The sequence below is a fragment of the Salmo salar genome, chromosome 21 (genome assembly GCF_965601325.2).
Source record: "Salmo salar chromosome 21, fSalSal1, whole genome shotgun sequence".
In the NCBI taxonomy this organism is placed as follows: domain Eukaryota; kingdom Metazoa; phylum Chordata; class Actinopteri; order Salmoniformes; family Salmonidae; genus Salmo; species Salmo salar.
The window spans coordinates 15794705-15803197 of NC_138311.1; the positions used below are offsets into that span (position 1 = coordinate 15794705).

The 8493-nt window shown below is 41.4% G+C and overlaps 1 protein-coding gene across 19 annotated transcripts in view; it reads right to left on the reverse strand.

The window, feature by feature from the left end:
* The window catches only part of LOC106581809 (bromodomain adjacent to zinc finger domain protein 2B), a 99401-nt gene extending 91125 nt beyond the window's left edge, over positions 1 to 8276 (reverse strand). For 12 of the 19 annotated variants that reach the window (XM_014164149.3, XM_082966990.1, XM_014164159.3 and 9 more), the window contains exon 1: positions 8054 to 8275. The gene's annotated coding sequence lies outside the window, so the exon portion shown is untranslated. Of the gene's footprint in view, positions 1 to 8053 lie in introns of all 19 variants that reach the window. The other 7 variants (XM_014164163.3, XM_014164153.3, XM_014164152.3 and 4 more) reach the window with 2 other exon arrangements.
* Positions 8277 to 8493: the final 217 nt, after the last annotated feature.

An 8493-nucleotide genomic window follows, 5' to 3' on the forward strand; every position in this document is an offset into this window, starting at 1 on the left:
TCTGGCATGATGGTGTTGATGTCAGCCATGACCAGCCTTTCAAAGCAGGTTAACTTTGCTTTCTTGGGCACAGGGACTATGGTGGTCTGTTTGAAACATGTAGGTATTACAGACTCGGTCCGAGAGAGGTTGAAAATGTCAGTGAAGACACTTGCCAGTTGGTCCGCGCATGCTTTGAGTACGCGTCCTTGTAATCCGTCTGGCCCCACAGCTTTTTGAATGTTGACCTGTTTAAAAAGGTCTTGCTCACGTCAGCTAAGGAGTGCGTGATCACACAGTCATATGGAACAACTGGTGCGCTCATGCTTTCTTCAGTGTTGCTTGCCTCAAAGCGAACATAAAAACGCATTTAGCTTGCCTAGTAGGCTTGAGTCACTGGGCAGCTCACGGTTGGGTTTCCCTTAGTAGTCCGTAATAGTTTCAGCCGTGCCACATCCGACGAGTGTCAGAGTTGGTGTAGTAACATTCAATCTTAGTCCTGTATTGACGCTTTGCCTGTTTGATGGTTCGTCTGAAGGCATAGCAGCATTTCTTATAAGTGTCCGGATTAGTGTCCCGCTCCTTGAAAGCATCAGCTCTAGCCTTTAGCTCGGTGTGAACATTAACTGTAATCTATGGCTTCTGGTTGGGATATGTACGTACAATCACTGTGGGGACGACATCGTCGATGCACTTATTGATGAAACCGGTGACTGAAGTGGTATACCCCTCAATGCCATTGGATGAATCCCGGAACATATTCCAGTCTGTGCAAAACAGTCCTGTAGCGTAGCATTCACATCATCTGACCACTTCTGTATTGGTACTTCCTGCTTTAGTTTTACTTGTAAGCAGGAATCAGGAGGATAGAATTATGGTCAGATTTGCCAAATGGAGGGCGAGGGAGAGATTTGTACGTGTCTCTGTGTGGAGTAAAGTGGTCTAGAGTTTGTTTTTTCACTCTGGATGCACGTGTCATGCTGGTAGAAATGAGGCAAAACAGATTTAAGTTTGCGTGCATTAAAGTCCCCGGCCACTAGCGTCGCTTCTGGATGAGCATTTTCTTGTTTGTTTCTGGCCTTATACAACTCGTTGAGTGTGGTCTTAGTGTCAGCATCGGTTTGTGGTGGTAAATAGACAGCTACAAAGAATATAGATGAGAACTCTCTTGGTAGATACTGTGGTCTCCAGCTTATCATGCGGTATTCTACCTGAGGCGAGCAATTCCTTGAGACTTCTTTTTAATTTTACACATGGCGCACCAGCAGTTGCCAAATACACACACCCTCGCCCCTCGTGTTACCAGACATCGCTGCTCTGTGCAGCCAGTTCTATTAGCCACGTCTCGGTGAAAGATAAGATATTACAGTTTGTAATGTCCCGTTTGTAGGATAGTCTTAATCGTAGATCGTCCAGCTTGTTTTCAAATGATTGCACGTTGGCCACTAATACAGAGGGTAGTGGTGGTTTACCTACTCGTCTGAGAATTCATACGAGGCACCCTGCCATCCTCCCCCTTTTCATCACGCGGATGACAGGGAGTTGGGCCTTATCTCGACAAAGCAGTATATCCTTTGCGTCGGACTCATTCAATTAAAAAGATCTTCGTCCAGTTCAAGGTGAGTAATCCCTGTTTTGATGTCCAGAAGCTCTTTTAAGAGATGGTAGCAGCAACATTATGTACAAAATGAGTTAAACAATGCGAAAAAACAAACAAAATAGCACAGTTGGTTAGGAGCCCCTAAAATCCTACTATGTAGGATGATAAAACCAACAGGCCTGCACAGCTGTAATGTTTTCCACATGCAGAAAAAACGACCAAAGTCATTTCTCACATTTCCACCAGGACAAACCATTCCCTGCCACGCTGGCATACAACATGACCAGAGAGAGAACATGAGAGGTTCTTGAAAACATCCTATTTTATGGTCCTTTGAGACATCATTGGAGGAAATAGGCCTTAAATGATAAACAGTTTAGATCCCTGGTTGTGTGGAGTTCCCAGAACACAATCTCACATCTCAATCAGCAACAGTAGTCCAAAAGTATTCAAATCCACTTGAGGAATGTAGTGATGTTCTGACAAGAGAGTGATGGAGTTTGGTTGCATCCCCGAGTGCCAAAAAAGGGTATTCAGAGAGAAATGTGTTTCCTAAAAGATGCCGGTGTTCCTGTCTGTATGCTTAAATTAGCTCTAAATACTTGGATTACACCAGGGAGCTCTCACACAGGATTTGCCATAGCCTGGAGAAGCAGTTTCCATCCATCTCCACACAACTCGCACGTCAATAACAACCTCAGCAAAGTGCAATGAATACACCGTTTATACCTCACCTAAAACAGACAGGCTCTTCCTGCAACTACATCTGTACCATTTTGTGGTTGGAACATCAGTAGAGGGTGAGGGGAGATAAGCAGATAGTATTTCTCTTTTCTGATGTTTTATCCAGCACTGGAAGCGCAAAATGTCACTCCCTGGCCTCAAATAAAGGTCTTTCCCAGTAGCTCCTTTGAACTGCTGCTTGGGCTGAACCTTCTCATGTTACGGCTAGCTGTCTTTCCATGACATAATTTAAAGAATAGAGACAAGAGCATGAGACTGCCTTGAGAGAAAGCTCAACAACAGCAATGTTGAGTAATAAATAACAGTTATTTTCCAAGAGGTTTGCTTCCCCATCCTAGCTCCGCACAGCTGTGATGGATTACCGAGTTTCACCGTTTAATACGGAGTTCAGTGGGGAAGACCGTTTTGTCTGTCAAACTAAGAGCGTCTTAACGTGTTCGGGTCATTTACCAACCTCAAAACATCTAAACCCTTTTTCAGCACCCACTATGGCCTATTTCAAACACTTTCATTCACGATAGGTTCCTACATTTGTTTGTGGTTTTTTAAATGCTTTGAACGTGATATTAATTTGTTTTCAGCATCGTGGTGGAAATTAAGCAGCAATAGGAAAAATGAGGAAGATACTAATAATCACGCCTACTGTAGTGTAGGTCCACGTGAGACACCTCTGTGCTCATACAGATTATTCCTGATAATCCACTCCTTCCAAACTGGGGATCCTTTTAAACCACTCAGCTAAAACAGGGTCCTACACTTGGTGCCATAATTCAATAAAAATAGGTTTATTTACAGTGGGCGACATCCCCTTTCAATCTCACCTCAAATAAGCAGTGTAGGCTATTAACTAAATAACTTGAACAAGTGTTGTCTTAACATGGAAAAGTGTCCGGAAGATTTTTGTAATGTTAGCTAAAAGGGAGTCGCATCGTTCTAAATGCACAAATGTCATCCGTCTTCCCTACTATCATGTGGAGTGGCAGGGTCCCTTTGCCTCCTTCCCCCTCCTCTATCTTGGGAGACACATTAAGCAGAGCTTGAATCAACAAAGCAGAATGTATCCGAGGTTGGTCTCTACTGACCCAAACACACTCGGTAAGGACGGATTCAAAAACATTAACTTCCCCCCCACCCCCCTTTTCGTGTAATTTCATGCAGTGTTCGGTGAAAATTAAATATTTAAAATCGTGGCTGCAGCAGGCTTGCTAGCACAGCTTAAATGGCAAGCCTTTGTGGCAGCAGTGACCAGATTTTAAATGCAGGAAGATCAATAAATTAAAAGGAGCCCTGCTGTGCTGAAGCACAATCTTGGTGTGTGTGAGTGGAATGGGTTAGGCCTATAATAGCCAGTGAAAGTCTGCGCTCATCCTGCAACCATCTGAATTATGAATAGGCTACATGGAGTCTATTCACCAAATCCCAGTGTCCTCTCTGCCTCCACAATTCCAGCAGTTTAAACATGTACTACATGCAATTTCACCTAAGGATACAAATAGCGGTAAGCAGCCAAACAAATAGTCCAAACTATTAGCGTTTCAAACATGGAGTACTTATCACAGCAGGAGACTTCAATCATTGGAGCATCCGTTCTTCAGCTAAGACATTATGAAAAGCATCTCCAGGAGCAGAAAAATAAACCAGGAGGAAACAAGAGGGGGAAGAAAAAAATGTAATCTCCCACTCCCTGACATGTTCCTAATAAACAACCCTCCTCAATAGTTCTCCGGCTCGGCCAATCAGAAAGTGTCAACCCTGACCTACAAAAGGATCACGTCAAACCTTAAAAATGTTTAAAAACATCAATCATGAAAACAAGAGAGGACGTTGAATTATACAGTATTAACCTCTAGGGTTTGCATACAAAGACCTTAGATTTATTGATGCCTGTGTGTTAAGGGCCTCGCCGCGCTGTTCTTTACAGTGAACCGGCTGCCAATTTGATGGACCTCTCAGCCCTCAGCAGGAGTTCAGCGTCTTTGATTAATGAGTGCAAGCTTGTGGAAGAGGGTACGAATGGGAGGGACAGGAGAAAGAAATGGTGTGAAAATGCACAATTGCCAGTCCTTTAATAGGACGGCTGCCATAATTACTGATGGGTCTAGTTCCTCCTTTTAGAAGAGCCAAACACACTTGGACCCCTTTCACAACCCCCACCAAAAGATTGAAAAGAGGCTGACCCCCCCAGTCTTGTTAAAATCCTCACAGTCGACTTCGAGATGGCAATGGTGACTATTCAGAGACACTAAATGACAACAACAAAAAAACACAACAATCTTGTTTAATCCAGATAACCCACGTTGGTGACAAACTTTTTCCCATCTCGCCTGTTTGGAACACCAACCAGAAAAAAATAAAAAAGAAAGAAAGAAACCTTCAGTTTTATCTTGGAAATTCACCTTGAATGACAAACAGCAATAATGTGTATCGCTGTTTCACTTAGACTAGGCCTAGTACAGTGACATATTTTGGATTGACAATTAGGCTAACGTAATATTGTCATCAGAAGCAGGACATCTACCCTAAACAAATATCAATGTTTTACATTCTGGTACAGGCTATATTGTGCTACTTAGGCTAGGCTACATGTTCTCAAGCAGACTAAGGAAAAAACACACACCTCATATCTGCTAATTAGCCTACCAGTTAAACTAACAGGTTGTTGGTAAATTATAATGAATTTACTTTTGTTGTGTGCCTAATAGCCTACCTTAACAATAAGAAGCAAATTATTACACCACATGCAAGGAATAGGCTGTAATTAACCAAGTGGTTGAATGGGTGAAAATAATGATGGAGCTAAAAATACATTTTATTAAATCACACCACTGGGGCTGGTAGCATTTAAACGTGCCGTTTCAAGCAATTCAGCAACCTTGAGAGATAATGCTAAGATTTTCCATCCTTGAAGAACAATACCCTGCGATATTCCAAACATTCAAATGCGCCACTGCTATTTTTATTAATGCTAAAGCTCACATCCGGAGCTGGTGACTTGTTGTGATGCATTATTGTTTCCTCATTCTGAGACTGTTTTCAAGGACACGAGCTCTGAATAAATATGAGGCAAATTCAGTGACCTTCCAGCGTTGTATCTGGTTATTGGTTGATTCATTGGCAGTTGCTGGATGCATTCATAACACATCAAGGTTGTAATCTGATTTATCTTGCATCCTTGGCTGGAATGGCTGCTTGAGCCATTTAAATGATCGACTTTATGGGGAATGATGTCTATTGCCATTTCACTTAGACTGTGTGCAATAGTTCATCAATTAACTATTTACAAAAGACCAATCAATCCCTCTGTAGCACTAGTGGCAAAAGCAATGCAGTGCCAAAGAAAGTTCACAAATGTGACGTGAAATCAATGGCCCCAAACAAACAATCATGTTCTCCATGCAGTGAGTGTGGTGTAAGTGATACTAAAACTTTTTTTTAAACTCAGAAGCTTGTAGTGTTTAAAGCTTGATTCCAGGTTATTACCTCACTATAAACATGTTTTGCAATACAGTCTTTATTTTTCTTAAAATACGCTTTTGTCAAAATTAGATCTAGGCCTGTTACTAAGTTACTGGCCAAGTCCATTTTAAAATTGACATCCTAATGGAGAAAGGCCGGACACAACCTGTAGACATAATAGGCTAGCTAGATTTACCTTATAGCCTAACAGCCCTGTAGTATTGGATCTGAACAAGCCTCGACAGATGTGTTCTAAATAACAAAGAGCCTAAAGGCCTATTAATAACTTAGGCAATTATGCCTTCAGTTCCATCAATAAGGCAACCATAGGCATATGTAATCAGAGTTTAAACTGTGGCCACATGAGTGTCCTGCACGTCACTGCACGTGTGCATGCGTAAGTGCATGCATGTGCATTTGAGTGTGTGCGCTGGGGGTTTAATTCATTGCCAGTGCCACCGATGGTTTCCTAACATCTCAACGAAGGATCGCAAGTTAAGCATTCCACTGTACTTGTGCATGTGACAAATAAAACTTGAAACTTGTAATGAAGCAGATGTCAAGTCGATTCATCCGAGGGAAGTGGAAGGCATTCCCATAAGAGAAAGCTGTTTGGCTAAACATCTGCTCCTTTACATTTGAGTTATGCTGTGAATATTCAAACAAAGAAATGGGAGGTGGAGCAATTAGCATTTAGAGCAGAGGTATTCTGCTCTCAGAATATTCTATTTTTTTTTTGGGGGGGGGGGGCAGTTTTAAAAGAATCCCCTGAATGAACCACAGATTGGCAGAGCCAAAGACAAGTAGGTAAGCATATAGCCTATTGTTGGTACAATATCAGGTAACATGTTGGACACTGAAGTGAATAAGACACAAGGTTAGAGTGAAAAACAGGATATGTTAAGTAAATAGGAGCTAGACATAGCCTAAGCCGACATGACAATACCATACATAAGATGTCAGTCTGGACTGTAACTTTGTAGAGCATTAGCCTGCTTAGCCAAAATCAAATGTAATGTCATATAAAACTGATTCCTTGCCCTAACTAATCAACCAAATACTGAAGGCTATTGAAAGTGAAAAATCAGTCCAATAAGTCAAATGTTGAGAACACTTGACTCAACCATCCTGCCACCACTCAAAATGACTAGCCCTATTAGGCAAATGTGTGCCTTTGCATTGTTAAAACCTTCACTCCATGAAAAAGGTGGCTTACAAATATGAAATCAATCGCCTCATTTAGTTCAAACGTTACAAAGAATCAGATGTTACCAAAACTTCAGATGACGTCATATCTTGAAACGTTTGATAACTTTTCGGTCATAAGCATTCTGGATCTTTGAAATGAAAAGAGTGGGTGGATTAAATTGCCCAAATGGCGAGTGGCTTGTTGTTAACATCGCAGAAAAATGGTGGATATTGTAATATTACACAAAGGGATACATTTCATCAACTCAGCCAGGCTGCAGCTGCTTTTCTTTATAGGAAGCAACACAAAAGAGGAAAGGCGCTTCGGACGGACCCATGCAGTGGACTGGCTGAAACTGCTGATTTCCACTGACACCTCCAAACATATTTTTTTTTAAATGATGCTACACCACAAATAAGCAATAACGAACTAATGTTTTATTTGTGGTTTAATAAGGTTTCATCGATGAAGAGCAGACTCTGGCATTATCGGTAAAGAGACACCGACCTCGGGTTGACACTATCCACATGACCTGCAACAATGTTTTAAAACGTTTCAAACTTAACACTTCGAGTGATTATAAACCTAGTTAACACCAAATGTATTTCTCTGTCAAATAGCTAGCGTAAGACTCAGCGGGTTTTTGTTTAAAAAAAAAAAGGGGCTGTTAAGCCGCTTCAGCTACAACACAAAAGACAAGGTTCGCTAGCTAAACAGCAAGCTGACAGCAACCGACTCAGTCTACACCGTAAAAAAAAAAGTGATGGAAATCGACTGTCTCGTCATTAAATTAAGCTTGCCAACTAGATTTACAAATAGTTGCAAAGTAACAAAACCCGAGTGCGGCTATTATTGACACATTTACAAGTGTTTTCATTCTCGACAAGTTCGTATCAAGCTGCACCACTCAGGTTAGGTTACATGAAGAAGAAAAAGAGCAAGCCGCTGGACAGCACTGATAGAACGAGGTGCTAGCGAAGCTAAGCTAAGCTAGCATGCATCCCTATCAAAATGACAAACTGACCGTCGTTATGAATGATAACGTAAGCTAACTTCCACACCACAAAAACCGTAAGGAAACTCACCTTGCGTTCGTGACTTTATGTATACTCCTTCAGTTACTATTCAAAAGAGCCTTAATGTTCCTCTCCTCCGCGTTTTGCGTTGGTTGAAGTCAGTGGCAGGAGATGATAAAGAAGAGAATTGGGCATTAATTGAGTCGTGGTGAGAGTGGGTAAGCTATGTGTGAGTGTGTTAGTTACCAACAGCAGATTGAGGGAGACTCCAGACTTCTCAAGGTTTGTTCAGCTTCACTTCAAGGAACGAAAGTGACGTCAGTTAAAAGCTCCAACAATGCTAACTTTTGTCTGATTAATTAACAATTCAGTGCTATAAATTACTGTAAGCAGATACCAGGCATCTGGTAGGTATTACTTGTTTTGTTTTTTTCATCCTGGAAGCAATCTATGATTGAGATAGCATTTTAACAAGATTAAAAGTGAAATGGACTCTATAAAAGAAAATA